Source organism: Acipenser ruthenus, chromosome 1, assembly GCF_902713425.1.
Source record: "Acipenser ruthenus chromosome 1, fAciRut3.2 maternal haplotype, whole genome shotgun sequence".
Taxonomy (NCBI): Eukaryota; Metazoa; Chordata; class Actinopteri; order Acipenseriformes; family Acipenseridae; genus Acipenser; species Acipenser ruthenus.
Genome location: NC_081189.1, coordinates 104,957,935 through 104,973,485, shown reverse-complemented (window position 1 = coordinate 104,973,485; position 15,551 = coordinate 104,957,935). Strand labels below are relative to the sequence as shown.

The following is a 15,551-nucleotide window of genomic DNA, read 5'->3' as shown; positions in this document are numbered from 1 at the left end:
TGAGATCTGCAAAAATCAAGCAACACATTTTGGTATCTGCGGATTTTGGCAGATTTTTGAAGTTGCATTTGTGCATTGCTTATGGCCACTTTGGTGAGACTAAAGTACCACATAGTCCTAACCGAACTGGCATTATTCTTCAATTTTGCATTGTCTGGGGTTAGATCTAGAGTAAAAAGTGACAGGGTGTCCAGCATCACTAGCTTGGAGCTGAGGGGTTATGAACTTGCGTGTGGAACTTGGATTTCTTTGTTACAGTGACACAATTAAAACTACCAAAACCTCACTTTGGTGCGTTTTAAAAACTACAAACTGATAGAAAACACAAAAAATAGATTACCATGGTAAACTTAAGGAACTTGATGGGTTATCAATTTCACGTCTACTACAGGAATCGAACAAAAAATCTCTGCTCTTATGACAAGTATATAACTACGCAAAAAGGAAAGGATTATCTTCAATCTGTTCTTGAGAGACGAACATGACCTGCACATCAGTTATGTGTCCTTTCGCCCATTCCTACAGCTGGTAAATGGTAAGGATTCAGGGTGCACCGATAAGATTTTCTTCGCCGACACCAATAGCCGATGGTTATCTACCCATGTCGGCCGATACCAATAGGATACCGATAATAAATAGACAGTGCAGGTAAACTACTAGAACAAGACATAGTGCCTATATTTAAACTGTTTTATAATTATACATGTTAAACAATTAACAGATATCATTTACTTGTTGTATTTATGAGAAAAACAAACAGGTATTGTTTACTTGTTTTACAACAGTCACACAAAAAATAACACTTTGCAATGTGTACTAATAAAAACACTTCTGTAGAAGATATATAATGTGACATTAACTTTTATAGCCACTTGCTGTCAAACATTGCATATTATAACTTCGACTTATATGGTACAACGTTCATTAAATTCTTATTGTAAGCATACACTGCTTAAAAATGCAGCCCAACTTAAATTGTTCACTTAATCAAAAACAAAAAAGATGTCATGAAAATATCCGGTTATAAAATTCAGTCAAACTTGAATTTGTTACTAAACAAGACGGCATAGTAATAAACTCCAGCTTCAAAATGCCGCCTAATACACCCGCAACCAATGCAGATTAAGATAAACAAACAGAGCAAGAAAAACAAAAATTACAAAAGGTAATTCCAATTTAACGTTTACAGAGCCCACAACTCCTTGGAAGTTAGGGAGATTGTTGTTGTTACTGCTGTAGTCTTGGTTTTAAAAAAGTGCTTTTCAGCTAAACTGTTCACGTTCAAGGATTTGATCAAGTGAGCTACAGAAGAGGACGTGAGGTGATGCCAAGCTGCCAAAGAGAGAGAGATGGAGGAGAGACATTGCAATCTGGTAACTGTATAGGCTACATGTACTCTAAACTAATAATAATAATAATAATAATAATAATAATAATAATAATAATGTTGCCTTAAAGACCAGCTTGTGCTGCTCTTGCCTCATTATTATTATTATTAATAATAATAATAATAATAATAATAATAATAATAATAATAATAATAATAATAATAATAATAACTTTAATTTGATATAGCACCCTTCACACCAAGGTATAGTACCTACACCATCACACAGACTTTTTCCGTGTGATGTGGCAGAATAATGCCATTCTGCGATGATACCGAAGTCTTGCTGATCAAAGCTAAGGTTGGCAAAGTTTTTACGATTCTTGTATTGCCTAGCAGCTCCGTCACTGAAGTAATGTATATCTTTCAAGTCAGGGACCTCCCTCTTGATCAAAGGAATTACCTCCTTCTGAAATGATTACACTGTCGACATGGAGTGTTGCAAATCATTACTCATCACTGCAACATTCATGTACTTAAGTTCACCGTCCCAACGGAAGTAGAACACGAAACGGATAGAGTGTTGCCTAAGAACTATCCCAATGAAATCCTTGGGTAGTGTCTTGGATCACAAAACTATAATTTTCTGCAAAATCGAGCCAACAGATGGCATGGTCCTCTTTCAGATCTTCTTTCAGGCACCTCAGGAAGTTGCTTTGACTCATGGCGACAAAGTGATGTTTCCGCAGGCTCAGAAGTTTGTGAACCAGGATTCTTTTAAAATCCTCGACCTTCTCTGTGAAAGTCAGTAGGTTGGAGTGATCAAAGTACAAAGTACACCCACTGATTGAATAAAACAAACTGTATCCAGATTTTCCAGACCATCAAAGTATTTCTGTAGGGGTTGACGACTTGGACATGTTTCACAAGCGCCTGTCATACAAGCTTCTTCCTCAAGGGAGCATGCAGTCTTACCAAGCAAGCTTTTGTAGACCTCCTGAGCACCATACGCCTTTAACATCAACTTTACGTTCTGATGGTGGCAGGGAACCTCTATGTATGGTGTCAGGACAATGGAGAGCCGCACGGAGCAGTGTTCAAAACCACATGGCAACCACGTTGCATTGTCAAGATGGCCGAAGGCATGCGTATGCAAAGGGTGGAGTGAATTTTCCATAACCAGGCCTCGCAGCCAAAGGAAATTGAGACTGGAAACTGCATAAGGTACGGTAAGCATGCCATTAAGATCATGAAACGGTTAACCCCTCAAGCACCTAAAGTTTGCCAAGATTACTTATTTTTTGGGTTTTCTATCAATTTGTAGTTTTTAAAACGCACCTAAGTGAGGTTTTGGTAGTTTCAAATGTGTCACTGTAACAAAGAAATCCAAGTTCCACACGTAAGTTCATAACCCCTCAGCTCCAAGCTAGTGCCACTGGACACCCTGTCACTTTTTACTCTAGATCTAACCCCAGACAATGCAAAATTGAAGAATAATGCCAGTTCGGTTAGGACTATGTGGTACTTTAGTCTCACCAAAGTGGCCATAAGCAATGCACAAATGCAACTTCAAAAATCTGCCAAAATCCGCAGATACCAAAATGTGTTGCTTGATTTTTGCAGATCTCATCAACATCTATCCAAAAATATCTTTGGGTGATTTTTTGGAGCCCCCCCACATGAGTCATTCCGGCCTGAACTTGATAGAAATACCAAAAATCCAAATTTCAGAGGGGGTTAATGACCAGTGGGGGCGACTCGAAAGCAAGTGTCTCACAAAACTTGGGGGGTGGTCCCTAAGGTTTTTACAGCAATAACAACATTTTAGGACCCGCATCCCCTACAGGGTAAAGGTTTGGGCTGAAATTCAAATAGTCACTTAGCCCTTGACTGGCAACTTGCCAAAAGTGAGTTAGGTGCTCTTGGTATTTTTTTCTTGAAAGCCCTATTCATTACAAGTCGAGCACGGTTCTACACATGATGGTAGTGTCTAAGTTGAGCCCAGGGTCACTTTTTCACTTCACGTTGACCTTTAACAGGTCACAGCTCGAAGGGGAAATTTAATAACTTTTTTTTTCTGTCAAAATCTGAGATGGTCGGACATGTTCCTCAGGTAATTTTCCCTACAAAATTCAAACAGATTCCTTTTTTTTTTTTTTTTTTGCTTTTCTGTTTACTCCCTGCTCGCTCTTGCCTTCTATGTATTTCGCTAGGACAGGCTTTGTTGCTGTTCTGAGCATGAGATTTGGCTCTCATATGCAGAGACACTATTAGGTAGCCTGTTTCTCTATATGTTAAAACTCATTCAAAATAATCGTGACCACAGCAGAAAACTTGATTTTGTCAATATATTATAAAGCAGTGGAGATTAAGAGCTATATTAAAATATACCGTAATTAGTTAGTCATGAGGCGTACCACTACTCTGAATCACTCAAAGCAGTGTGTACATGTGAAAGCACACTATTAAGATGAGATTTAATTTTACTGCTCAAGTTTGATTGCATAATACATTTTACAAATGGTTTAATTTGTTATTATTATTATTATTATTATTATTATTATTATTATTATTATTATTTCTACTACTAATGCAAAAAAAACCTAAACTTAATTGAGTACATGTCAAAGAGGAACTGATTTGTATTGTATTTAACTGACAAACAGTATTCACTTTGGGATACATGTGAAAAGCCTTCAGTGCGGTCAATAATGTATCATATTTAAGCAGAAAAACTGTGGAATATTTCTGAGGCCACGTGCATACTGTATAGGAAAGTAGTGTTAGACAGAAAGAGCTTACGGTGAGGAAAGGGAGTCAGTATCTGTTGCGAGCACCTTTCCTACTATCACATACCAAACGCTGCCACTGTCAAATCCATCTGGCTATTACTGCACTGTATCCTCCCACTTGTCTGCCCTGACTGTGGATTGAAGGACTTGTGTTCCAAAGCACTGCCTTGGGTTTTGATTGGATAGCTTGCTTGTCAGTCTTACACAATGGACGCACCATCAAAGCTTCAATCGGTTCCCCTTACAAGGCCCCAAATAACCTAAACAAGCTTTTCAGCAACACAAGTAACACACTAAGTATTCTCAAGATAGGTTTCAATCTAAATTCGACAGGTATTTTGTGCAACTCCTTCTCCATACAAACACTCAAGATCTCGATTTGGAAATCGTATTTCGGAGTCATGGCCTTCAAAGGGGTCACACTCACAGACCTTTGTTTTTAAAGTCAGAATATGTTAAATGCATGGCTTTAATTTACAAATAAATACAATATATGTAGCAGACAGTCAATCGAATAAATAAAAATAGTCTTATGAAAATATAGAACTTTACGAAACAAAAACTATAAACGAATTTACGGTTTACATTTAGTACTACTACTGTTAGTATTACCAGGACCGTCAGTAGCAGTGCAGCACATATTAATATAGCAACAACTTTTTTTCCTTCCTTCCTGTATCACCACTACCGGTATGTTGTTCCTAATGTATTCGTATATAAACACGGCCACAGTTATGGCATATTTTAAAACTATTTTTATTGCTAAAGAAACATGACATAGACTCGTTTTACTCTGCTTAAATGAGATTAAAAAATGTCACATTTTTACTGTGACCTGATAAATGTAGGTTAACAATGAAATTCTTTATAAACACGACAAAGACCAGAACTGAAAAGTCGTATTTGGTCCGAGTCAATTCTCACAAACCACGATTTAAAATATAATGTCACTGATGATACTAGTCAATGTCAGACTGACGCAGCTGGAAGCGGCAGGCAGGTGACCCTGGCTAGTGAAATTACATTTCGCCATTATTGACAGATTTCACTTTCCCCAAAGTTCTACATTTGGATAACTGTACCTGTCGTCTATTTTTCATGACGTACATACTGAACATATTATTCTAAACTATGCCCATTCAAGTGTCTCCTTTCTGAATAAAATGAGTTGTTATGAAGCGCTTGGGGGAGGAGGAGCGGGTGCTTACCCAGTCGGGACCGAGACGTTATTTTAAAAGAATGCGCTACGAATTCCCGCTTTTCCTTATTAACTCATATTTCACAACATACATTACAATCCTGAAATGCTCTATTTGGACACGTCTGTGTAAATGGTAGAATGATAGCTTTATCTTACCTGCCGTTAATCAACGTAGTAAAACAGGAGTAAGAGCTGGAGGAGGAGCTGCGGGTTCTCTCCCGCTGCCGTTCCGAGCTCGAGCTCGAGCTCTGGAATCCGCCGCAGCAGCGTCACGTAACACGGATGCACATTGGCAAAACGCACACCCCTCCCTTCCTTCACCCAGGGTTTACAGTGGATATAGGACGGGATGAAACTGATGCCATTTGGGCTCTACTGCAGAGGCAGTGTCAGACATAAAACGATAGAGGGTTGAGCCAACATGTCGAAAATAGGAACGCAGTTGCATTAATTTCTCTGCTCTCAAAACATTGCTCTCTCAATTCAAAGGTGCTTTATTGGCATGACTAACATCGGCAGTATTGCCAAAGCATTTACAAAGTACAATAACAGTTATTAATAATAATAATAATAATAATAATAATAATAATAATAATAATACGGCATTTATAAACATTATGAACATATTTAAATACAAATAGTAAATAGAACAAGACAAAGACACTAAATTAAACATTGAAACACTAAATAACCCCCTCTCTCTCTCTCTCTCTCTCTCTCTCTCTCTCTCTCTCAAATTCAAATGGGGCTTTATTGGCATGACTACATTCAGCAGTATTACCACAGCAATTACAGTACATAACATGTTTAACAACATATTATCAGTTTTGCACAATGAGATTGAATAAAAATTAGTATGGGGGGAAAAAAACAGATTAAAATAAATAAAGCAATACTATGTTCATGGTAATTTAAATGGTAAAGGAAATAATATTTAGAGTAACAGTAAATAATAATATCAATACTAACAGTTCGGTGAGATTTAACAGAATGCGAACCCCAGTGGTGCCTTACTGCAGAGCGCTCAGCCAGTGTCCCTCAGGCTCTCTCTCTCTGCGTCGCCAGGCAACAGACTAACAGCGACCGCCCAACCTCAAGAGGGTGTATTCCTCCGCCTATTATGTTTGCATCAGAAAGCTATGTAGTCCTTTAGTATGAGCGACCTGGGTGAGTGATTCAGAGTAGTGGTACGCCTCATGACTAACTAATTACGGTATATTTTAATATAGCTCTTAATCTCCACTGCTTTATAATGCTTCTGTACAACTCCCTAACTCTCAAAATGCAGTTACTGCCCGGCCCCCCACTACTTTCCACTGGCCACATCAAACAGGAAACACATCATCATACTTTATTGGTAGAAATCTCCCATTAGTAAATTGTCCAGTTTAGCTGTGGTATCTGAAACCATGATGGGGTCATGTTTTTTCTAGTCCACTTGATTTCAAATATTGCATTTTTTTTTTTTGCAACACAAGCCAATGCACTCAAAATTACAATATTCAGATATATTGCCAGGCATCTGCAGCAGTGACACTACAGTTTGTTTGTGTACTCATCGTATTTATTGGTTTATTCTCTGCTTCATTTATACTGTACCTTCAATTATGTGATCTGACCCTAACAATAGTGAACCACACAATAGGGAGGCATACAAAATGTGCTATTGTTTTGGTGTCTTATTGCCAACTTCTGTGTGAATGTAGTTAATGAGGATAGCATAATGGGAAAAACAATCAGTGTAGTTTAATAGTTCATCTTAAAATAGAAAAGAAAGAAGCATAACTTGCTAACTCTCAAAAAACAACTACCCGTGTGTATGAATATTATCTGATCAAAACATTTCACATATACAACATTTAAAAAATGGATTAGACAAACAAAGTTGCAATATAAAAAAGGGGCAAAGTTACAAAAATGTTTGGCTCAATAATGTCTGTTTCAATTTCCACTTTCACTAGATGGGATGTATGAGATGTTAAATGCTTATAGGTTGTGTATAAAGACATACTTTATATAATCTGTAATGGTGTAATATTTCATGTATTACCCAGTGAGCATTCTATTAAATGTGTGTTCTCAATCATTCGCTATTGTTGTTTTTGCTTAGATGATTATTTATCCTGCTTACCAATAAAAAAATGTAAAAAAGAATTCCCTTCCATCCTGTATGTCTGTCTGTATGTTACACTTGTATTTCATTTACTAAAGAACCACTTGTCCACCAATTGTAATGAAACTTGCTAAGGATATTCCTTAACAGAAGTTATTGAGAGTAATTTTCGTGTGAGGAGGGGGGTTGCCTGCCTGGATGTCACACTGTATGTCAGAATCTGGGGATATATGCAGGCAACTTTTGTAGACAACAGGAATTGTCAGTTCCTTCAGGGAAGTACAATTATGCAAATTGGGCAAGGTTTGGAAATGCACGTTTTCCCAATTCCATCATAATCTGAATCGGCTGCCGGTTTACTTGCAGTGGAATGGTAGCCGATTTGAGAAGCAATCATATACATCAACAGTGGTAAAAAAAAAAAAACTTTGGTTACACACACCTAACACACACAAAAAAAACACACTCATCCAAGCATATGCAGAAGACTATGTACAGGAACAGATGTTTTATTCCAATATGCTTCGATTTATGTGTGTAACAACTACAGAGACATTATGCTGCTGTCTGTACCAGGGAAAATCCTCTGCAGAGTAATCTTGGAGAGATTAAAGATGGCACTTGACAAGCAGCTAAGAGAACAACAGGCAGGTTTCAGGAAAGTAATAATTAACAAATCTTGCTTGGTCACAATTTTCTAATCCAATGCTTTTTACTCTAACAAAATTGTTATGACTTCCACAGGGAATGTAGCGTTTTTAAAATGAGAATGTTTGTGCTAGCCTATTGGAAAAGATCTAGGACACTTTTCCAATCAGTGGACTGGTTTTCATAATTAATTTGTTACTGTGAGCATGGACCAGTGTGGGCTCCATGGTCACAGGCTTGCTTACTACAGTAGAATATTATTAAAACCAATGTATTGATTCCCAAAATGACACACTTTCTAAATATTTACCACAAACCCTCTAGGAGGGCAAATTCAATGGTGTTCATGACAAAGGCAATGCTTCCTTGCTAATAGAAAACACGTGCTCTGCACAAACTGCCTCTTTTATTTGTTGCATAATTGATGCAGATATCAGTGGTTCACGAGCCGTGACACAGCAGATTTCATAACATTACTGCACAGCAGGGCTTCTCTCTCAGGCTGGCAGCAATTCCCTTTCAAGCTGATTTGGTCTTTGTTCCAGACTTTGAGTTTGTGGTATAAAACCTAATTGTCTCTCTCCATATCAGCAAGGACTGCTGTTTGTATCAGTCCATGATACAGTATGAGTAGTTCTACTGTCAGATACACATGGACTTTACATCTTTACAAAGGGAAGCGTTTTGATGTTTTTTGGCCCTCATACTGTTAGTACAAAGTTGATAATAAGTTATTTGGGCTGGAGTCCAAGACTGTCTTTTGTAACTAAATGGGGCAATCAGTTTTGCAGAACTACCTATTGCAAGGTCAGTCCAATACGAGTATCACCTCTATTTGCAGGAATTTTAGAATTTCCACCCAAAGGGACTAAGGTGACTATTCCTTCTTTGTGAGATTCTTAGTTTGCAACACATTTTGCGGGGAATGTAACATTTCTTCTCACTACAGTACATGCGTGTTACATAAAGAGGGTCCAGTTGGGTTTGACAGCAGACAAAACTACTGCTGTGTTTTAAATTGCCTTTTTTAGTATGTTGTGGCGGAGCGTCCCGACCCTTTGTATATTTTTATGATTTATGGTATTATTATTGTTTGCGGCGCAGGTGAAAAGCTGCCACCATTATTTGTTGTTGTTTTATTGTGTTTTAGATTCCTCGTGAGGATGCGTGACTCAGCAACTGATTATTTAACTAGCTGACAGTCACACTGACTTAATAAACTCGTTCAGACTATGGCCGAGTGGTAATAAGATAATTAATAGCTATTTAACCCCTCGGCCATAATTATAAAAGACCTGCAGTTTGGCTGCACGGTGATGAATGTGCTTGAGAGCTGTGAGCTGTGAGCTGTGAGCTGAGAGCTGAGAGCTGAGAGCTGAGAGCTGAGCTGAGAGCTGAGAGCTGTGAGCTGTGAGCTGTGAGCTGTGAGCTGAGAGTTGTGAGCTGAGAGCTGTGAGCTGAGAGCTGAGAGCTGAGAGCTGTGAGCTGAGAGCTGTGAGCTGAGAGCTGAGAGCTGTGAGCTGAGAGCTGTGAGCTGAGAGCTGTGAGCTGTGAGCTGAGAGTTGAGAGTTGAGAGCTGTGAGCTGAGTGCTGTGAGCTGAGTGCTGAGAGCTGTGAGCTGAGAGCTGAGAGCTGAGAGCTGTGAGCTGTGAGGTGAGAGCTGAGAGCTGAGAGCTGAGAGCTGAGAGCTGAGAGAAATACATTTGTTATCCGTGCTGCTTACCTGTTCTTCAACCATCCTAAGGGTACTTGTATTCCGTTTGTTTGTGTTTAGTTATTTTGGCCCATGTGCCCTTTTGTTTGCATCAGTGCGTTTGTTTTGTTTTGTTTAATAAAAGCTGAGCACCATAGCATCTCACTTTCACCCGCCAATACTGCCTTGTTTTGGATTAATTTCCTGGACACCCTTGCAGCCATCTCTTTCACATACGTCTTGAAGCTAAATAGTAGCTAGACTTACATACCACATCTCACCTGTAAAATGTAACAAGAGCTATTCCTATGATGAAAAAGTAAATCAGCATGACCTAAATCCACATGCATGCACATGTCATTTGTCAGACGGACAGTTGCCTCCATAGTACCTCAGATTCTGATTCCCACAAAATTGTGTGCTAAAGAATGTCTTTAGCAGGTTTCACAACCAATAATTGCACCACCAATAATTTTACATTGTACTTTTTAATGCTTACACTGTATTGTGCTTTTATTGTTCTTTACTACACTTCATGTACTCTGCAGTTATCACAGTAACATTTTTATAAGAGCAGTATATGAATGTATATCCTGTGTGATACATCACAACTAACAAAGCTAAAAAAAAGTTGTATTAAAAACATGTATTGTAGAAAGCAAAATATTTAAATAGTTTTCTTTTTAATCCCCCACAAGGAACATATTATTGTGCAATGCATGGCTAATTTGCTTGGATATTGCAAAATGATAGGTTCCTTTTCACAATCTTGTTTGGGGGTGAGATGCAAATAAAGCCTGGGGGATTGATGAACTCAAATTAGATTTTCTCCTTCGTGTAAGTAGATTTCCAAACAGAGAATCATTTAGTTTTGCTTACAGCACCATACATTTTCAATATTTTAAACAATCATTACTTTCCATTGAAGATTTCTGTACCAAACCACTGACTGGTCTGTTAGAAAGGGGAGTGAAAATGAACAAAGGGTCTAATTCAAAAGAAACTAATCTCATGAAATATATCCTGCAGAAAATGCATTAATATGTTATAGCAATATTATTTTAGACAATTTAGAGGTTCAGGGCTCTCTATTCACACAGCTTTAAAAAGTTAACATTATTTAAGGAATGTTTTTTAGGAATAATTTGTGAAACTACTGTACTTTTCAGAGTGGCTGTACCTAGTTATTGTATACAGTTGGCATCAGTTGTCAAGTTGACAGGGTGCTTAATGCGAAGATGTTATATATGCTGTTCTTATTCAGCAGCCTGGTATAACTTGATCACAATGAAGCCATTTTCATCTTTCTTTTCCTTGAATGATCTCTAGCTGCCAAAGGAAAATATAAAAAAGAGGGCATGCATTTATGTTTATAGTGACAGGCAGGGTTTAATGAGGGAAGAAGGCTAGGTCTTTACAGCTACTTGTTGGTAGAATATAAACAAACCTTTTGTCTGTCTGTTGCATGCTTCTGTTTTTTCCCAAGTACAACATAATACTAATACCAACAGTAAAGCGATTGACTAAAATGCTCTTTATAGAGAACTCGTCCTAAAAGGTAAATAGTTACACCGGGTATCCAACTTGAAAGGAATTGACAGAGGCTGGTTGTAGTGTTTGTAAATAACAAAACAATTCTATCTTACCTTTTTTACACTTCCATTACTTACATGTGTTGTTTTGAAGGAGACACGTGTCAATGGAAACCTGTATCTTCATTTTAAAACTTCAGAGCTGTACATTACGAAAAAGAAGGTTCTCAATAGCTGTGCAAATATAAGTGCAAAACAAACAAAATAAGTAAGATTTACTATTACTACAATCACTTTTCCTGGTACCTTTTCAAGCCAATTTTGGAAGAAGACATTTTCAAACATGAATCTTAAATCATTGAGGCTTGAACTATTCACATGGTGAAGATTGCTTAAAAATCATTGGGACAGAAACAGAATGATTCTTGGTGGTAAATCTCCCTCCCAACTTGTAAGGGTGCTAAGTAAAGGGAACAGAGTACCCTGGACTGGATGGCCTGACAATTCATTCCCTGGGTTAGAAGGAAGTCGGTCATCTAGAAAAGGGGCGGAGCTCCAGTACACTAAATCATCAACCCGGAAGGGAAACGATGTGGCAGCCGCAGATTGGAGAAGCGATTGAGTGATGGTACAAATAGGGGACGGAGCGACATGATCTGCTCCTTTGTTTATGGTTAAGGAACAAACCGGAAGGCCCAGTATTTGTGTATCGTATCATGAGTGTTTTGTTTGTTTGTCTCTAATTGTTACTTGTTATTATTAGTAGACGGCTAACACATTCCAGAGCTGTCGCCAGAGGTCAGCACTAACCTAGACATCACTGCACCTGTAACACGATATAAATTGTATTTGCACCACGAGCACTACAGCACTTACCCAGGACTGGTGACCGTGTTTGTATATTGTGGATGTAATAACTGTGTTTATTATTTGGGATTGCAAACCTGTTTTATAGAACAGTGCAATACACATTGCTGTGTATTGCCTGGGATTATTGTTTAAAGTCACCAGACCTGGATTACAAAATAAATCACTTTCTGATTGGATTAGCACTCCTACACCTGTACCCTGCAAACCACTTTGCCACAATCATACATATAATAATTTTCAAACCCTGGATCTCAGAATACTTTGCTCTAACTACGACTAGACCACACTGCCTCACTGATAGAATTTCATTTAAGAATGAAATACCAGAGGGCCTGTTTCTATTTATATTCAGTCTCTTTATGGAAGTTAATGGAGAAAAACCTATGAATTTCTGGTGCTCAGCTCTAGTTAAATCAAATAATGCAATTTTCCTCATTAAGGTTAAATTAATAAAAAAAATACAATTCTACACAGTGATTTGGGTTGGAAATTGTAGTAGGTTAGGGTTTGTGTAGGGGGTTGGGGTTAGGATTTAGGGCTAAGCAACGAACACCCACCCCATATCATACACACACCTAACTGCATATTTTTAGAGTTATTAGTCAAAGAATACCTATTCATATTTTGACATACAAATTGTATCACAATGGTAGGAACCTTAATACTACACAATGGTACCATATCATGTTCCAGTATCAGGGCCAATATTTGTTCCAAACCAATGGCATTGCCATTGCTGATAATTATTATTATTATTTATTTCTTTGCAGACGCCCTTATCCAGAGTGACTTACAATTGTTACAAGATATTACATTATTTTTACATACAATTACATTATTTTTTACATACAATTACCCATTTATACAGTTGGGTTTTTACTGGAGCAATCTAGGTGAAGTACCTTGCTCAAGGGTACAGCAGCAGTGTCCCCAACCTGGGATTGAACCCACGACCCTCTGGTCAAGAGTCCAGAGCCTTAACCACTACTCCACACTGCTGCCCTAATGCTGTCATATGGAGTATGTATGCTGTATATTAAACACAAGAGAATGGACAACAGTTCTTCGCAGTTACAATTTCTATTAAAGACAATATGCACTAACAGATCAGCCAAATTGACAAAGCTATTTAATTAATTTATGATGTCTGTGTTTGGTCCAGTTACCAGCAGCACCATAGGCTGAAACTTAAGACTGGCCCCCTGTGAAAATAAAAACTTTACCCATGCCTGTTCTAAGACAACTGTGTAATGTAATCTACGTGATGTGCTCAAAAATTGGGGGGGAGGGGTGGGGGGGGGGTAATGTAAAGCTTATCCTGAAACACACTCCCTTACCACTGCAGTTTGTACAGAGATAATTGAGACCACAAAACAAGCTTACTTAAGTTCTTATCTCAAACTTGGGCTTGCTATGGTTGCTGTATGATAAGTAGTGCCCATGGCCTTGTTTTGTAATTAGTTTGCATATGCCATGCTTCATCTCTAATTTATGTTGTACACAGGGATGGGCAGTATTGAAAATACATGTAATTTAAATACGTATTTTTAATGCAAATGCTAGTGTATAAGTATTTTGTATTGAAAATACACATGCCTGAATATTTTGTAATTTCAAAATAATCAAAAATCCATTGCTGCTCTGCCATCCGGAGCTAAGTTCATTGCAGGATTTCAAATGCAAACTACCTTTTTGCTGTGAGAACGCGACAACATAGAGTTTTGTAAACAAAAATATGTACTTTTTCGATTCCAGTATGGTTTGAATCTATTATCTGATTAAAAGCATTGTTTTCCCCTAAATTCTTCCTTGTGTACATATAACTTGTCCAGTCAGGAATTCCTGGGCCTTATATCTGAATCTGCTGAAGAGTGTGGTCTTATATCTGAATCAGTTCAAGAGCTGGGTCTTGTATCTGAATCTGCTGAAGAGCTGGGTGTTGTATCTGAATCAGCTCAAGAGCTGGGTCTTGTATCTGAATCGGCTCAAGAGCTGGGTCTTGTATCTGAATCTGCTGAAGAGCTGGGTCTTGTATCTGAATCGGCTCAAGAGCTGGGTCTTGTATCTGAATCAGCTCAAGAGCTGGGTCTTGTATCTGAATCGGCTCAAGAGCTGGGTCTTGTATCTGAATCTGCTCAAGAGCTGGGTCTTGTATCTGAATCAGCTCAAGAGCTGGGTCTTGTATCTGAATCTGCTCAAGAGCTGGGTCTTGTATCTGAATCGGCTCAAGAGCTGGGTCTTGTATCTGAATCGGCTCAAGAGCTGGGTCTTGTATCTGAATCGGCTCAAGAGCTGGGTCTTGTATCTGAATCGGCTCAAGAGCTGGGTCTTGTATCTGAATCGGCTCAAGAGCTGGGTCTTGTATCTGAATCGGCTCAAGAGCTGGGTCTTGTATCTGAATCGGCTCAAGAGCTGGGTCTTGTATCTGAATCGGCTCAAGAGCTGGGTCTTGTATCTGAATCGGCTCAAGAGCGTGGTCTTGTATCTGAATCTGCTCAAGAGCGTGGTCTTGTATCTGAATCTGCTCAAGAGCGTGGTCTTGTATCTGAATCTGCTCAAGAGTGTGGTCTTGTATCTGAATCTGCTCAAGAGCTGGGTCTTGTATCTGAATCTGCTCAAGAGCGTGGTCTGTATCTGAATCTGCTCAAGAGCGTGGTCTTGTATCTGAATCTGCTCAAGAGCGTGGTCTTGTATCTGAATCTGCTCAAGAGCGTGGTCTTGTATCTGAATCTGCTCAAGAGCGTGGTCTTGTATCTGAATCTGCTCAAGAGCGTGGTCTTGTATCTGAATCTGCTCAAGAGCGTGGTCTTGTATCTGAATCTGCTCAAGAGCGTGGTCTTGTATCTGAATCTGCTGTTGTTACCGAACATATAATTTTGTTATAAATACGTGGAGCAAAAGTACAAAAGAACTTTAAAAAATTTACCATACTTCTCACTCTTGCAATGGCAACGCTGGCAGTGGCAATGCTGAAAGTGGAAATGCTGGTGCGAGGTACTCACAGCAGTGACCACGCTGGCAGTGGTGCCGGGCCCTCCGGCAGTGGCAACGCTGGCAGTGGCATGTTGGACATTCCAGTCATGGCAATGCTGGCAGTGGAAATGCAGGGGTCAGGGGTACTCCAGCAGTGGCAACCTCTTCTTGTAGGGGGCAGTTGAGCACGAAGAGCGCTGAGGTAGGTGTCCCAGCTGCTCTCCCTTTTTGGCTCTTGGCACTGTCAAAATACCATGGACTAGGGATAGGCCCCCAGTATAAAAATAAAAATACTGTGGTAACCTTTATATCACAGTATAGCCTACAGTGCATCAAGTTATAAAATTAAGGTGTGACAAGATGCGAGTGGTGTGGTGTACAAAGTGAATGTCCAGACAAAAC

General features: G+C 38.9%; 1 protein-coding gene across 5 annotated transcripts in view; it reads right to left on the bottom strand.

The window, feature by feature from the left end:
* LOC117421323 (uncharacterized protein KIAA0232-like) overlaps positions 1 to 6,422 on the bottom strand; it is a 38,897-nt gene extending 32,475 nt beyond the window's left edge. For 3 of the 5 annotated variants that reach the window (XM_059033055.1, XM_034035563.3, XM_059033073.1), the window contains exons 1-2: positions 6,290 to 6,422; positions 5,477 to 5,695 (exon numbers count right to left, since the gene is read on the bottom strand). The gene's annotated coding sequence lies outside the window, so the exon portion shown is untranslated. The remainder of the gene's footprint in view (positions 1 to 5,476; positions 5,696 to 6,289) is intronic. The other 2 variants (XM_034035562.3, XM_059033068.1) reach the window with 2 other exon arrangements.
* Between the last annotated feature and the right edge of the window lie 9,129 nt (positions 6,423 to 15,551).